Raw genomic sequence first — 17,269 nt, 5'->3', positions numbered from 1 at the left:
GGCTGTTGCTCAGCAACTCACTGCCTTCCTGAAGACAAACAATGTATACGAAATGCTTCAGTCTGGTTTTAGACCCCATCATAGCACTGAGACGGCACTTGTGAAGGTGGTAAATGACATTTTAATGGCATCGGACCGAGGCTCTGCATCTGTCCTCGTGCTCCTAGACCTTAGTGCTGCTTTTGATACCATCGATCACCACATTCTTTTGGAGAGATTGGAAACCCAAATTGGTCTACACGGACATGTTCTGGCCTGGTTTATCTGTCGGAAAGATATCAGTTTGTCTCTGTGAATGGTTTGTCCTCTGACAAATCAACTGTCAATTTCGGTGTTCCTCAAGGTTCCGTTTTAGGACCACTATTGTTTTCACTATATATTTTACCTCTTGGGGATGTTATTCGAAAACATAATGTAAACTTTCACTGCTATGCGGATGACACACAGCTGTACATTTCAATGAAACATGGTGAATCCCCAAAATTGCCCTCGCTAGAAGCATGTGTTTCAGACATAAGGAAGTGGATGGCTGCAAACTTTCTACTATTAAACTCGGACAAAACAGAGATGCTTGTTCTAGGTCCCAAGAAACAAAGAGATCTTCTGTTGAATCTGACAATTAATCTTAATGGTTGTACAGTCGTCTCAAATAAAACTGTGAAGGACCTCGGCGTTACTCTGGACCCTGATCTCTCTTTTGAAGAACATATCAAGACCATTTCGAGGACAGCTTTTTCCATCTATGTAACATTGCAAAAATCAGAAACTTTCTGTCCAAAAATGATGCAGAAAAATTAATCCATGCTTTTGTCACTTCTAGGTTAGACTACTGCAATGCTCTATTTTCCGGCTACCCGGATAAAGCACTAAATAAACTTCAGTTGGTGCTAAATACGGCTGCTAGAATCCTGACTAGAACCAAAAAATTTTATCATATTACTCCAGTGCTAGCCTCTCTACACTGGCTTCCTGTCAAAGCAAGGGCTGATTTCAAGGTTTTACTGCTAACCTACAAAGCATTACATGGGCTTGCTCCTACCTATCTCTCTGATTTGGTCCTGCCGTACATACCTACACGTACGCTACGGTCACAATACGCAGGCCTCCTAATTGTCCCTAGAATTTCTAAGCAAACAGCTGGAGGCAGGGCTTTCTCCTACAGAGCTCCATTTTTATGGAACGGTCTGCCTACCCATGTCAGAGACGCAAACTCGGTCTCAACCTTTAAATCTTTACTGAAGACTCATCTCTTCAGTGGGTCATATGATTGAGTGTAGTCTGGCCCAGGAGTGGGAGGGTGAACGGAAAGGCTCTGGAGCAACGAACCGCCCTTGCTGTCTCTGCCTGGCCGGTTCCCCTCTTTCCACTGGGATCCTCTGCCTCTAACTCTATTACAGGGGCTGAGTCACTGGCTTACTGGGGCTCTCTCGTGTCGTCCCTGGAGGGGGTGCGTCACCTGAGTGGGTTGATTCACTGTTGTGGTCATCCTGTCTGGGTTGGCGCCCCCCCTTTGGGTTGTGCCGTGGCGGAGATCTTTGTGGGCTATACTCAGCCTTGTCTCAGGATGGTAAGTTGGTGGTTGAAGATATCCCTCTAGTGGTGTGGGGGCTGTGCTTTGGCAAAGTGGGTGGGGTTATATCCTTCCTGTTTGGCCCTGTCCGGGGTGTCCTCGGATGGGGCCACAGTGTCTCCTGACCCCTCCTGTCTCAGCCTCCAGTATTTATGCTGCAGTAGTTTATGTGTCGGGGGCTGGGGTCAGTTTGTTATATCTGGAGTACTTCTCCTGTCCTATTCGGTGTCCTGTGTGAATCTAAGTGTGCGTTCTCTAATTCTCTCCTTCTCTCTTTCTTTCTCTCTCTCGGAGGACCTGAGCCCTAGGACCATGCCCCAGGACTACCTGACATGATGACTCCTTGCTGTCCCCAGTCCACCTGGCCATGCTGCTGTTCCAGTTTCAACTGACCTGAGCCCTAGGACCATGCCCCAGGACTACCTGACATGATGACTCCTTGCTGTCCCCAGTCCACCTGGCCATGCTGCTGCTCCAGTTTCAACTTCCACCTGACTGTGCTGCTGCTCCAGTTTCAACTGTTCTGCCTTATTATTATTCGACCATGCTGGTCATTTATGAACATTTGAACATCTTGGCCATGTTCTGTTATAATCCCCACCCGGCACAGCCAGAAGAGGACTGGCCACCCCACATAGCCTGGTTCCTCTCTAGGTTTCTTCCTAGGTTTTGGCCTTTCTAGGGAGTTTTTCCTAGCCACCGTGCTTCTACGCCTGCCTTGCTTGCTGTTTGGGGTTTTAGGCTGGGTTTCTGTACAGCACTTTGAGATATCAGCTGATGTACGAAGGGCTATATAAATAAATTTGATTTGATTTGATTTGATTTAGGCTATCTGCTGGTAACTGGCCCAATGCTCTAACCACTAGGCTACTTGCTGGTAACTGGCCCAATGCTCTAACCACTAGGTTACCTGCTGGTTACTGACCCAACACTCTAACCACTAAGCTACCTGCTGGTTACTGACCCAACACTCTAACCACTAGGCTACCTGCCACCCCCTGCCATATCCCTCCTTTACTCACGTGTTTCCTTTATTTTGGCAGTTACCAGTATGCCTATAGTCAGGCAGGCATCAGCTTAGGCAGCATGAGCACCAAATATACAGATTGTTGCGTTGTGGCCATTGACATACAATCCATAGAAGGGGTTTGTAACCTCTGACCCTGGCAATTTGACAGTTAAACTCATGGGTACACTGACAGTGGATGTCAGCACTGACTTGAATGGGAACAGCCGTCTGTGGATTATATTTCTATGGCTGGTTGCAGCTGTCGGTTTGCTTTTTGCAGATTTCAAAATAAAATCGCAGGACAAAGTTTGGAAACCAAATGCTTACTGTCTGTAGAACCAATATAAACCATTTTGTCCTCAACAACTCCCAATGTGTAGCTAACAGCAGCACTGTTTTTCAAAGTAATTCATCTTGATATAGACTTAAACAAAAACAACGCTCCGGGACCTACGATTTCTTCATCCTGTCCTGGACATAGGGACTGGGTGGCGTGTGTGTGTGTGTGTGTGTGTGTGCGTGTGTGTGTGTGTGTGTGTGTGTGCGTGTGCGTGTGCCCATGCCCATGAATACAGTCCTTAGTGAGTTTTAGGTAGGTCTCTACCTGTATATCCCAGTGGAGTCCCAATGCCTTGTTTATCACGAGCTCCTCCCTGATGCCCTCACAGCTCCGTAGTCTCTCCCCTGGGACATCTGATCACGCTGCATTACCTTATGATAATGACAACTACCTTCCCTGTAGTCTCTCCCCTGGGACATCTGATCATGCTCTGCATTACCTTGATGATAATGACAACTAACTTCCCCATAGTCTCTCCCATGGGACATCTGATCACGCTGCATTACCTTATGATAAAAAAATATGTTTTACCTTTATTTAACTAGGCAAGTCAGTTAAGAACATATTCTTATTTTCAATGATGGCCTAGGAACAGTGGGTTAACTGCCTGTTCAGGGGCAGAATGACAGATTTGTACGTTGTCAGCTCAGGGATTTGAACTTGCAACCTTCCGGTTACTAGTCCGGTTACTAGTCCGGTTACTAGTCCAACGCTCTAACCACTATAATGACAACTAACTTCCCCATAGTCTCTCCCCTGGGACATCTGATCACTCTGCATTACCTTATGATAATGACAACTAACTGCTCCATAGTCTCTCCCCTGGGACATCTGATCACTCTGCATTACCTTATGATAATGACAACTAACTGCTCCATAGTCTCTCCCCTGGGACATCTGATCGCTCTGCATTACCTAATGATAATGACAACTAACTGCTCCATAGTCTCTCCCCTGGGACATCTGATCGCTCTGCATTACCTTATGATAATGACAACTACCTTCCCCGTAGTCTCTCCTCTGGGACATCTGCCAGATGTGGGTTAGGGGCACAGATAGGACTAGAATGAACAGCCAAGATGAAGACTCTGCCCTTGTCCACATGTTCATCTCTGTTCGTCACCACCATGGCCCACTGATTATACTGTAGTTATTCTCTGGAAAACGTTGTTTAAAGGACCATGTAATTACCATCATGGTATAGTCCTATTATTAGAACCACAGAATAGGGTAATGCCAAAACTAATATGCACAACTATGCTAGCTGAGATGTAAATTGAGGAGGCATTAGCCAGACAGAAGGACAGATGGACGGAACGACAGATGGACGCAGGGACCAACAGACAGAAAGACAGATGGACAGATAAGCAGAGAGATAAATAGAGAGATAAACAGACAGATGGACAGACAGACAGACAGACAGACAGACAGACAGACAGACAGACAGACAGACAGACAGACAGACAGACAGACAGACAGACAGACAGGGAAGTATGGAACTCTGTCTCGTCAGACAGCCCCAGAGTTCACGGCCTTCGCCTCAGATCCCTCTTCCTCTTCCTGCTCAGAGAGCAAGCCAGACGGCAACAGGAAATTGGGGGGCGTTTGGGCAACGGTCTCGCCTTTGACCCCTGAGCTGCCGTGCACCCTGCCTTTGAAGTCAAGAGGGAGAATCACAAGCAATTACTGGTGATATAAAGCACATTCTCTGGAAGGCCCAGCCCATGCTGTGAACAGGACAGGAGGACTTTTACTGGTCTGGGGGATGGGAGAAGTGGAGGTTTGTTTGACATCCTCTCATAGTGCCCTGTAAGTCCATCCTTTTGGGAATACAGCCTTTTAGAGTATACACTGGTTGGAACTGATGCAATACTCCCATTGGATGGTTCCAGGCCTTGTCTGTACTTGTAGCTCCAACAGACATTGTTGCTAAATTGGAAATAACATTTGACATGGAATTGTTCAACTGTTCCTGGCCCTATTGTAGGACTTTGGAATGAACATTCCATCTGACTCCGCATCCAAGAACACAGGGTGTCTGGCGCTAAGCACTAAACATACATGTTAACTCTCTTTCCCTCTCTATCACTCCATATTTCTTTCTCACTCTTTCCCCCTCCTTCCTAAAGGCACATGTACAGTGGCTCGAGAAGCCAGACTCATACATCCCTATCTCTGGCATCACCACGGCCTCACGGCAGAGCTTTCTACATCCTGAGGGTGGATGGACCCTGATCGCCCTCACACCATGGCCTTAAAAGGAAGCTGAAGAGGACACACCCCTCACCCCCTCTGCACTTGACTCTGTGGGAGAGAGAGGAGAAAGGGAGCAGGGGGTTATGTCCTTGAGGCACTGAGGGCCTTAAAGGATCTCCCTCAGTCAGTCTCAGTCAGTCTCAGTCAGTCTCGGTGGCAAATGTCTCAGCCTTCTCTGGGATTGTCACCTCCATTTTACATCTCTCTACTTTGCGCCTCACCGCCCGCCTCCCCATCTGTTGACCCTGTGAGAACGAAATAGTTAGGAAGCTAGCCGGCAACTGTTGCTGTCTGTCACAGTCTAGCTGCAGTGGTAGGAGGAAATGTACAGAGAGCCCAGGGTGTTAAGGTGCCGTGGCTGTTAATAAAGTTATTTTATGATTTCCGGTGTTGTAAATCCATATAGGCCTATCAACTTCTTGGTAATTTTTTAACTTCCTGTGTTTGTGTGGTGCACTGCTGCCTAGCTTAGCTGTTAGCGGTTTTGCCAACAATACGTAATGTACTCAGTGATAAATGACTGACATCGTTCCTTAATGGAAATCATGTATGAAACAGGAAGCTGTGAGAAACGGACTGATGAGGTCATTTTAATGCATTTCTAGTTGTTGGCTGTTTTTTAAAAGACAGAAGCCTTGGAAAAACAAGATAGCTAGTTGTTTAAACTAGCACAGCACAGATGCTAGTTCAGACAGCTTAGCCTAGTTGACCTTTAGTCTATTCTCATAAAGTAGCTCGCTAAATTCAATGAAATTGAAAATCCTTTCTGTACGACGGTAGCTTGAACTTTAATGATTGCACATACAAGGCAACCGGCGCCATGGTGACGTGTATCAAACATCCAGAAAACAACGTTTACATAGAGTCCGTGTTCACACTTACGTTTCTATATAATATGAGACTGAAGGATCTCTTTGGCTTTGACAAGTGATGAGCAGTAGATTAGCAGCTCTCTCTGATCACCGTGTTTGTTCCCCATGAGGCCATAGCAGCTCTCTCTGATCACCGTGTCTGTTCCCCATGAGGTCATAGCAGCTCTCTCTGATCACCGTGTTTGTTCCCCATGAGGTCATAGCAGCTCTCTCTGATCACCGTGTTTGTTCCCCATGAGGTCATAGCAGCTCTCTCTGATCACCGTGTCTGTTCCCCATGAGGTCATAGCAGCTCTCTGATCACCGTGTCTGTTGCCCATGAGGCCATAGCAGCTCTCTCTGATCACCGTGTCTGTTCCCCATGAGGTCATAGCAGCTCTCTCTGATCACCGTGTCTGTTCCCCATGAGGCCATAGCAGCTCTCTCTGATCACCTTGTCTGTTCCCCATGAGGTCATAGCAGCTCTCTCTGATCACCGTGTCTGTTGCCCATGAGGCCATAGCAGCTCTCTCTGATCACCGTGTCTGTTCCCCATGAGGCCATAGCAGCTCTCTCTGATCACCTTGTCTGTTCCCCATGAGGTCATAGCAGCTCTCTCTGATCACCGTGTCTGTTCCCCATGAGGCCATAGCAGCTCTCTCTGATCACCTTGTCTGTTCCCCATGAGGCCATAGCAGCTCTCTCTGATCACCGTGTCTGTTCCCCATGAGGTCATAGCAGCTCTCCCTGATCACCTTGTCTGTTCCCCATGAGGCCATAGCAGCTCTCTCTGATCACCTTGTCTGTTCCCCATGAGGTCATAGCAGCTCTCTCTGATCACCGTGTCTGTTCCCCATGAGGTCATAGCAGCTCTCTCTGATCACCTTGTCTGTTCCCGATGAGGCCATAGCAGCTCTCCCTGATCACCTTGTCTGTTCCCCATGAGGTCATAGCAGCTCTCTCTGATCACCTTGTCTGTTCCCCATGAGGCCATAGCAGCTCTCTCTGATCACCTTGTCTGTTCCCCATGAGGCCACCTGGAACCTGTGAGTCATAAGGACAAACAGGGTTTTTTGAACCTCTTTTAACACGGCCCATTTCAGAACTCCTCAAGGCATACGCAATCAGTGAATAGTATCTTATGCTGATCCTGCTTTGTGTGGAGAGTTGATATCTCATTGATGAAGAGTCCTCCCCTTTTCTTTGTGCTACCTGTACCCACAGTCTCTCTCTCTCTCTCTCTCTCTCTCTCTCTCTCTCTCTCTCTCTCTCTCTCTCTCTCTCTCTCTCTCTCTCTCTCTCTCTCTCTCTCTCTCTCTCTCTCTCTCTCTCTCTCTCTCTCTCTCTCTCTCTGTGTGTGTGTGTAGCTGTATTTATTTATCAGTGTAAACATGACAGCTATAGTGTCAGCCTAGTGTGGTATAGGTCCTCCCCTGAATGAGTCAACAACAACAAAACTTCCTCTGGAAAGCAGGAATTCCAAGTATTCCCCACAGTCCCCGTGTGCCTCTGTCGAACCAGTGTCTGGTGCTGGGCCAAGACAGAGAGACACAGTACAGCTCATGGTATCAGGTAGTTTTACACACAACCGCACATAAAACATACACACAGAAAAACAAAGATACACAAACACACATACGTTTACCACACACACCCACAGGCAGATACGCATGACCACAAGCATACTAAAACATCCTGCACACATTTACGAAACTCTCTCTCTCACACACACACACACACACACACTCACTCTGGGGAAGGCAAAGAAAGATAAGAACAGAGGCCATGTTGACAGCAGGTCTATTGACCTCCTGAGTCCGGCAGCTCAGTTCCTGTGTTGTATTGTCCCAGAACTCTACTTGGAGCCTGGAGCAGCCCTTTATCAGCTCTCTGACTGCCACTATAAACACACACACACACAAATTCAAACACACACACACACACACAAATGCAAACACACACACACACACCGGCAACCTTTTGCACAGCCCCCTTCAGCCAGCATTCCAAGCCTGAAATCCCTCCTAAGAAAGAAATATGTCTGTATTCATTTCTCCTTCCCTTCCACTACTCCTAGCTCTGAGGGTTGAGGAAAGGTTATTGCGGCTCCTTGTAAAGGTTCCTACAGGCTTCACTCCGTAGACCCCGTCTACTTGCACGTTGGTGGAGGGGGATATTTTGGGGAGTAGCGGGCACCTTTCGGTAACAATGCACTCAGATCCACAAGAGGGCGATAGCAAACGTTTTTACATTTTGGTCTTTTCATTTTGCTTTCCCTTGCTAGTAGTAGCTAGCTGGCGTTAGCCTGGCTAGCTGGCGTTAGCCTGGCTAGCTGGCGTTAGCCTGGCCTGGCTAGCTGACGTTAGCCTGGCTAGCTGGCGTTAGCCTGGCTAAAAACATAGCAAGCTAGCTAACCTTTTTAGCTTTCCACATTTCAATGTAAAATAATCAGATTTATAATAAAAGAATATGCCCTGGCACATATTCTTATACTTGTCAGTGTAACCTAAAAAACATAATCTCGTTTGATATGGTGCTTGTGTATGCATTCCCATATAAGCTAAAAAAATAGAACGCCATCCTGTTTTGGTCACACATAAAAACGGCTACCTAGAAAAAAAGGCTAGCTAGCTAGCTTTCTCCCCCCTTTTTTTCACTTCACAATAGCCTGGAATCACTAGTTATTACTTTGTGGGTGGAGTCTTGTTGTTTGGTTTACTGTTTGAACAGTCACTGAGATTATATTTGGTTATCAATGCAAAATAGGCTACTATGATGAATAGCCTATATAGCCTTGAGATCAGATCAAGGAACAAAGCGACAATACTGCTCCCACAGCTGCGGGAGGAATGATACGTCTACAAAAGTACATATTATTTGTGACAAAAAACAACATTGCAACACTCTGAATCTTGGTCTGCTAGAGCTTGTAATAAACTTTAGACAACTGTGGCGTTCCAGGTGGTCTTTTTTTTGCAGTCGCGCTGCACAGGTGATCAAATCTCCCAAAGCCTGGATAGGTGTTCAATTAACATAACAGGAACCACATTGATTTGATTTAGCGATCTTCTGAGATGAGCAGAGCGACTGCAAAAAAGACGACCTGGAAAGACACCAACATCTATTGCTCTGTAGTAGGGCCCTTGTTTCCTTGAAGGTCGTCGTTGAAGGTCACTTGCATCTTACAGCCCTCTAACAGACACAGTACTGTCTTACAGCCCTCTACCAGACACAGTATTGTCTTACAGCCCTCTACCAGACACAGTATTGTCTTACAGCCCTCTACCAGACACAGTATTGTCTTACAGCCCTCTACCAGACACAGTATTGTCTTACAGCCCTCTAACAGACACAGTATTGTCTTACAGCCCTCTAACAGACACAGTATTGTCTTACAGCCCTCTAACAGACACAGTATTGTCTTACAGCCCTCTACCAGACACAGTATTGTCTTACAGCCCTCTACCAGACACAGTATTGTCTTACAGCCCTCTACCAGACACAGTATTGTCTTACAGCCCTCTACAGACACAGTATTGTCTTACAGCCCTCTACAGACACAGTATTGTCTTACAGCCCTCTACAGCAGACACAGTATTGTCTTACAGCCCTCTACCAGACACAGTATTGTCTTACAGCCCTCTACCAGACACAGTATTGTCTTACAGCCCTCTACCAGACACAGTACTGTCTACAGCCCTCTACCAGACACAGTACTGTCGTACAGCCCTCTAACATAGACACAGTATTGTCTTACAGCCCTCTAACAGACACAGTATTGTCTTACAGCCCTCTACCAGACACAGTATTGTCTTACAGCCCTCTAGCCAGTATTGTCTTACAGCCCTCTACCAGACACAGTATTGTCTTACAGCCCTCTACCAGACACAGTATTGTCTTACAGCCCTCTACCAGACACAGTATTGTCTTACAGCCCTCTAACAGACACAGTATTGTCTTATAGCCCTCTAACAGACACAGTATTGTCTTACAGCCCTCTAACAGACACAGTATTGTCTTACAGCCCTCAGACACAGACACAGTATTGTCTTACAGCCCTCTACCAGACACAGTATTGTCTTACAGCCCTCTAACAGACACAGTATTGTCTTACAGCCCTCTAACAGACACAGTAAGACACACAGTATTGTCTTACAGCCCTGACACAGTATTGTCTTACAGCCCTCTACCAGAACAGTATTGTCTTTAAGCCATTAATACAGAAACAGTCTGATTGTCTTCATAGCTCTGGGAGACACAGTATTGTCTTAGTCTGGAGATTCATAGCTCTGGGAGACAGTAGTCAGTAGTCTGGAGCCCATCTCTGGGAGACAGTAGTCTGGAGATTCATAGCTCTGAGACAGTAGTCTGAAGGAAAGATTCATAGCTCTGGGAGACAGTAGTCTGAAGGAAAGATTCATAGCTCTGGGAGACAGTAGTCTGAAGGAAAGATTGCTCTGGGAGACAAAGGAAAGAAAAGCTGGAGGAAAGATTCTCTAGTCTGGGAGACAGTAGTCTGGAGGAAAGATTCATAGCTCTGGGAGACAGTAGTCTGAAGGAAAGATTCATAGCTCTGGGAGACAGTAGTCTGGAGGAAAGATTCATAGCTCTGGGAGACAGTAGTCTGAAGGAAAGATTCATAGCTGGGAGACAGTAGTCTGAGGAAAGACAGAGTCTGGAGGAAAGATTCATAGCTCTGGGAGACAGTAGTCTGGATTCATAGCTCTGGGAGACAGTAGTCTGAAGGAAAGATTCATAGCTCTGGGAGACAGTAGTCTGATGGAAAGATTCATAGCTCTGGGAGACAGTAGTCTGAAGGAAAGATTCATAGCTCTGGGAGACAGTAGTCTGATGGAAAGATTCATAGCCCTGGGAGACAGTAGTCTGAAGGAAAGATTCATAGCTCTGGGAGACAGTAGTCTGGAGGAAAGATTCATAGCTCTGGGAGACAGTAGTCTGAAGGAAAGATTCATAGCTCTGGGAGACAGTAGTCTGATGGAAAGATTCATAGCTCTGGAAGACAGTAGTCTGATGGAAAGATTCATAGCCCTGGGAGACAGTAGTCTGATGGAAAGATTCATAGCTCTGGGAGACAGTAGTCTGGAGGAAAGATTCATAGCTCTGGGAGACAGTAGTCTGGAGGAAAGATTCATAGCTCTGGAAGACAGTAGTCTGATGGAAAGACTCATAGCTCTGGGAGACAGTAGTCTGAAGGAAAGATTCATAGCTCTGGGAGACAGTAGTCTGAAGGAAAGATTCATAGCTCTGGGAGACAGTAGTCTGAAGGAAAGATTCATAGCCAGACAGTAGTCTGATGGAAAGATTCATAGCTCTGGGAGACAGTAGTCTGGAGGAAAGATTCATAGCTCTGGGAGACAGTAGTCTGGAGGAAAGATTCATAGCTCTGGGAGACAGTAGTCTGGAGGAAAGATTCATAGCTCTGGGAGACAGTAGTCTGATGGAAAGACTCATAGCTCTGGGAGACAGCAGTCTGATGGAAAGATTCATAGCTCTGGGAGACAGTAGTCTGGAGGAAAGATTCATAGCTCTGGGAGACAGTAGTCTGATGGAAAGACTCATAGCTCTGGGAGACAGTAGTCTGGAGGAAAGACTCATAGCTCTGGGAGACAGTAGTCTGAAGGAAAGATTCATAGCTCTGGGAGACAGTAGTCTGGAGGAAAGATTCATAGCTCTGGGAGACAGTAGTCTGATGGAAAGATTCATAGCTCTGGGAGACAGTAGTCTGGAGGAAAGATTCATAGCTCTGGGAGACAGTAGTCTGAAGGAAAGATTCATAGCTCTGGGAGACAGTAGTCTGGAGGAAAGATTCATAGCTCTGGGAGACAGTAGTCTGGAGGAAAGATTCATAGCTCTGGGAGACAGTAGTCTGAAGGAAAGATTATAGCTCTGGGAGACAGTAGTCTGGAGGAAAGATTCATAGCTCTGGGAGACAGTAGTCTGGAGGAAAGATTCATAGCTCTGGGGAAAGACAGACAGTAGTCTGAAGGAAAGATTCATAGCTCTGGGAGACAGTAGTCTGATGGAAAGATTCATAGCTCTGGGAGACAGTAGTCTGATGGAAAGACTCATAGCTCTGGGAGACAGTAGTCTGATGGAAAGATTCATAGCTCTGGGAGACAGTAGTCTGAAGGAAAGATTCATAGCTCTGGGAGACAGTAGTCTGAAGGAAAGACTCATAGCTCTGGGAGACAGTAGTCTGATGGAAAGATTCATAGCTCTGGGAGACAGTAGTCTGATGGAAAGATTCATAGCTCTGGGAGACAGTAGTCTGATGGAAAGATTCATAGCTCTGGGAGACAGTAGTCTGAAGGAAAGATTCATAGCTCTGGGAGACAGTAGTCTGAAGGAAAGATTCATAGCTCTGGGAGACAGTAGTCTGAAGGAAAGATTCATAGCTCTGGGAGACAGTAGTCTGAAGGAAAGATTCATAGCTCTGGGAGACAGCAGTCTGGAGGAAAGATTCATAGCTCTGGGAGACAGTAGTCTGAAGGAAAGATTCATAGCTCTGGGAGACAGTAGTCTGAGGAAAGATTCATAGCTCTGGGAGACAGTAGTCTGAAGGAAAGATTCATAGCTCTGGGAGACAGTAGTCTGGAGGAAAGATTCATAGCTCTGGGAGACAGTAGTCTGAAGGAAAGATTCATAGCTCTGGGAGACAGTAGTCTGGAGGAAAGATTCATAGCTCTGGGAGACAGTAGTCTGAAGGAAAGATTCATAGCTCTGGGAGACAGTAGTCTGAAGGAAAGATTCATAGCTCTGGGAGACAGTAGTCTGAAGGAAAGATTCATAGCTCTGGGAGACAGTAGTCTGAAGGAAAGATTCATAGCTCTGGGAGACAGTAGTCTGAAGGAAAGATTCATAGCTCTGGGAGACAGTAGTCTGGAGGAAAGATTCATAGCTCTGGGAGACAGTAGTCTGGAGGAAAGATTCATAGCTCTGGGAGACAGTAGTCTGGAGGAAAGATTCATAGCTCTGGGAGACAGTAGTCTGAAGGAAAGATTCATAGCTCTGGGAGACAGTAGTCTGGAGGAAAGATTCATAGCTCTGGGAGACAGTAGTCTGGAGGAAAGATTCATAGCTCTGGGAGACAGTAGTCTGGAGGAAAGATTCATAGCTCTGGGAGACAGTAGTCTGAGGAAAGATTCATAGCTCTGGGAGACAGTAGTCTGGAGGAAAGATTCATAGCTCTGGGAGACAGTAGTCTGAGGAAAGATTCATAGCTCTGGAAGACAGTAGTCTGATGGAAAGATTCATAGCTCTGGAGACAGTAGTCTGACATAGCTCTGGGAGATTCAGTAGTCTGGGAGAAGAAGGAAAGATTCATAGCTCTGGGAGACAGTAGTCTGGAGGAAAGATTCATAGCTCTGGGAGACAGTAGTCTGATGGAAAGACTCATAGCCCTGGGAGACAGTAGTCTGAAGGAAAGATTCATAGCTCTGGGAGACAGTAGTCTGGAGGAAAGATTCATAGCTCTGGGAGACAGTAGTCTGATGGAAAGATTCATAGCTCTGGGAGACAGTAGTCTGGAGGAAAGATTCATAGCTCTGGGAGACAGTAGTCTGGAGGAAAGATTCATAGCTCTGGGAGACAGTAGTCTGAGTTCATAGCTCTGGGAGACAGTAGTCTGGAGGAAAGATTCATAGCTCTGGGAGACAGTAGTCTGATGGAAAGACTCATAGCTCTGGGAGACAGTAGTCTGAAGGAAAGATTCATAGCTCTGGGAGACAGTAGTCTGGAGGAAAGATTCATAGCTCTGGGAGACAGTAGTCTGAAGGAAAGATTCATAGCCCTGGGAGACAGTAGTTTGATGGAAAGATTCATAGCTCTGGGAGACAGTAGTCTGGATGGAAAGATTCATAGCCCTGGGAGACAGTAGTCTGAAGGAAAGATTCATAGCTCTGGGAGACAGTAGTCTGAAGGAAAGATTCATAGCTCTGGGAGACAGTAGTCTGAAGGAAAGATTCATAGCTCTGGGAGACAGTAGTCTGATGGAAAGATTCATAGCCCTGGGAGACAGTAGTCTGATGGAAAGATTCATAGCTCTGGGAGACAGTATTCTGATGGAAAGATTCATAGCTCTGGGAGACAGTAGTCTGATGGAAAGACTCATAGCTCTGGGAGACAGTAGTCTGATCATATTTAACATACAGTAGCAGCACTGTCCTAACTTCAGCAAACAGTCAAAAAGTATAATAGATATCTCTATCTGGGTCTGGATCTATATCTGGATCTATATCTGGATCTAGATTTATATCTGGATCTGGATTTATATCTGGATCTGGATCTATATCTGGATCTATATTTGGATCTGGATCTATATCTGGATCTGGATCTATATCTGGATCTGGAGTTATATCTGGATCTGGATCTATATCTGGATCTATATCAGGATCTATATCTGGATCTGGATTTATATCTGGATCTGGATCTATATCTGGATCTATATCTGTATCTGGGTTTATATTTGGATCTGGATCTGGATCTGGATGTATATCTGGATCTGGATTTATATCTGGATCTATATCTGGATCTGGATCTATATCTGAATCTGGACCTATATCTGGATCTGGATCTATATCTGGATCTGGATTTATATCTGGATCTGGATCTATATCTGGATCTAGATCTATAACTGGATCTGGATCTATATCTATATCTGGATCTATATCTGGAACTATATCTATATCTGGATCTATATCTGGATCTCGATCTATATCTATATCTGGATCTATATCTATATCTGGATCTACATCTGGATCTGGAACTATATCTGGATCTACATCTGGATCTGGATCTATATCTGGATCTATATCTGGATCTCGATCTATATCTATATCTGGATCTATATCTATATTTGGATCTATATCTATATCTGGATCTATATCTATATCTGGATCTATATCTGATTCAAAACATTTATATTGTGCAGGCCTTTTATTTAGAATAGTTCATATCTCGGAACTACAAACCTTGTACTCTTCAGTCCAAATAGTCAGTCAAGATCTAGATCTATTTTTGTAGTTCCGAGATATGAACTATTCTACATAAAAGGCCTGACCAATATAAATGTTTTGAATATCCCAGGATATCCCAGGATCAGAAGGGACATCTGATCCATGTTCTTCCTCTAAACCTCTGAGTGGGGCACGTTGTATTGGATTATTTCATTATTGCTATGATTCAGCACTAGTGAATCCACCTCTCTGGAATGGGTTAGGGTCAGCCTCTGTGTTCACTACCCAGCAGCCATACTCACACAGACCAGAGGTCACAGGTCATACATCTTATGGGTCATTGATGTGTGTGTGTGTGTGTGTGTGTGTGGTTTGTTTTTACTCTCCTTGTGGGGACCAGAAGGTTAGTAAAAGGATAGTAAAACACGGAAAAATTAGCTGGTCCCTACGAAGGAAAAAGGCTTTTTTAGGTTAAGCTGTGTACGTGTGTGTGTGTGTGTACGTGTGTGTGTGTGTGTACGTGTGTGTGTGTGTGTGTGTGTGTGTGTGTGTGTGTGTGTGTGTGTGTGTGTGTGCCTGCATTCGTGAGAGGCCATATCTCTACTGTGGGCGCCTGCTGTGTCAGCCAGCCAGAAAGAGAACGAGAGAGAGAGAGATGTGTGTGTTTGTGTGTGGAGTCAGTGCTCTTATCTCCCGCCTGTACTGACGCCACTCTCTTCCTGTCTCCAATCTGCACTTCTGATTTCTCCTCTCTCTCCTCTTTCTCCTTTCTCTCCAGACCTCTCTCTCTCCTCTCTCTTCAGACCTTCTCTCCCCAGCCAGCCAGCCCGCATGGCTCCCCAGCCAGTCAGTCAGCCAGACAGCCAGCCCTCATGACTCCCCAGTTCCTACTCTCTCGTTTTAGAGGAGGTTTTTCTTCCCCTCTGAAAAGATTAGATGTAGGATACTGGGCTTTTCCAACGTCATAGGGTGCAGCCCTCGCCCTAGACGGCCACCAGCTAGTGAGATTGTTGTTGTCGGGACACTAAAGGATGGGAGCTGAGGGACACAACGGTGACGCAGTGAAACAGAAATGTATTCTCATTCACACTTCATCTGAACCCATTCTCTACAGAACCTCAATCTAATGTCTCTATACATATACAACATTATTATCCAACAATGGAACATACATGGAGAAAAGCCACTCGGTGCAGATAATGTGCAACTTATAGCGCGGCAGACGATCGACGTGGGAAAAGTTACATGTGCCCGAATAACATGGGCAGTAAGCAAATAGCTCACATATTCAAAATATCACACTTTACATCATGAAGAGAATACTGCATGTCTGCTGGTTGAAATGGGGACAGCAAAGCCTGTTGGACAGCATGTGTAGATGGAGAAGTGCCTGTTCCAACCCCTCTGGTTCTGTCCCAGTATGAGTCTGGCAAGGGAGAGGATTGGGCCTGGCCTACTCTGTCACAAACCCATGGAACATTCACTCACAAACTGGGACACAATGTCCATGGTAGATATACTGTTCCAAGGGGTTGAGACTTTTGTGGTCTGTGACTAAAATGAGGTTACCAGACAAGCGTGTGTTTGGAGTCAGGACAAAGTATGAATTTGTCATCATACCTCAGATTTCCCCTTATGGCACCATGCAAAATATTTTCACAATATAACTTTGCAAAATGCAACACAAACAAACGTTCAATTTACAGTTTCATCAAGGGTAGTGCATTCCACGAATCTTTCTCAGTGCATTCCACGAATCTTTCTCAGTGCATTCCACGAATCTTTCTCAGTGCATTCCACAAATCTTTCTCAGTGCATTCCACGAATCTTTCTCAGTGCATTCCACAAATCTTTCTCAGTGCATTCCACAATCTTTCTCAGTGCATTCCACAAATCTTTCTCAGTGCATTCCACAAATCTTTCTCAGTGCATTCTATGAATCTTTCTCAGTGCATTCTACGAATCTTTCTCAGTGCATTCCACGAATCTTTCTCAGTGCATTCCACGAATCTTTCTCAGTGCATTCCACAAATCTTTCTCAGTGCATTCCACGAATCTTTCTCAGTGCATTCCACGAATCTTTCTCAGTGCATTCCACGAATCTTTCTCAGTGCATTCCACGAATCTTTCTCAGTGCATTCTATGAATCTTTCTCAGTGCATTCTATGAATCTTTCTCAGTGCATTCTATGAATCTTTCTCAGTGCATTCTATGAATCTTTCTCAGTGCATTCTATGAATCTTTCTCAGTGCATTCTATGAATCTTTC

This window comes from Oncorhynchus tshawytscha, unplaced genomic scaffold, assembly GCF_018296145.1.
Source record: "Oncorhynchus tshawytscha isolate Ot180627B unplaced genomic scaffold, Otsh_v2.0 Un_contig_1324_pilon_pilon, whole genome shotgun sequence".
Lineage (NCBI taxonomy): Eukaryota > Metazoa > Chordata > Actinopteri > Salmoniformes > Salmonidae > Oncorhynchus > Oncorhynchus tshawytscha.
Note: the sequence above shows the minus strand (reverse complement) of the source record.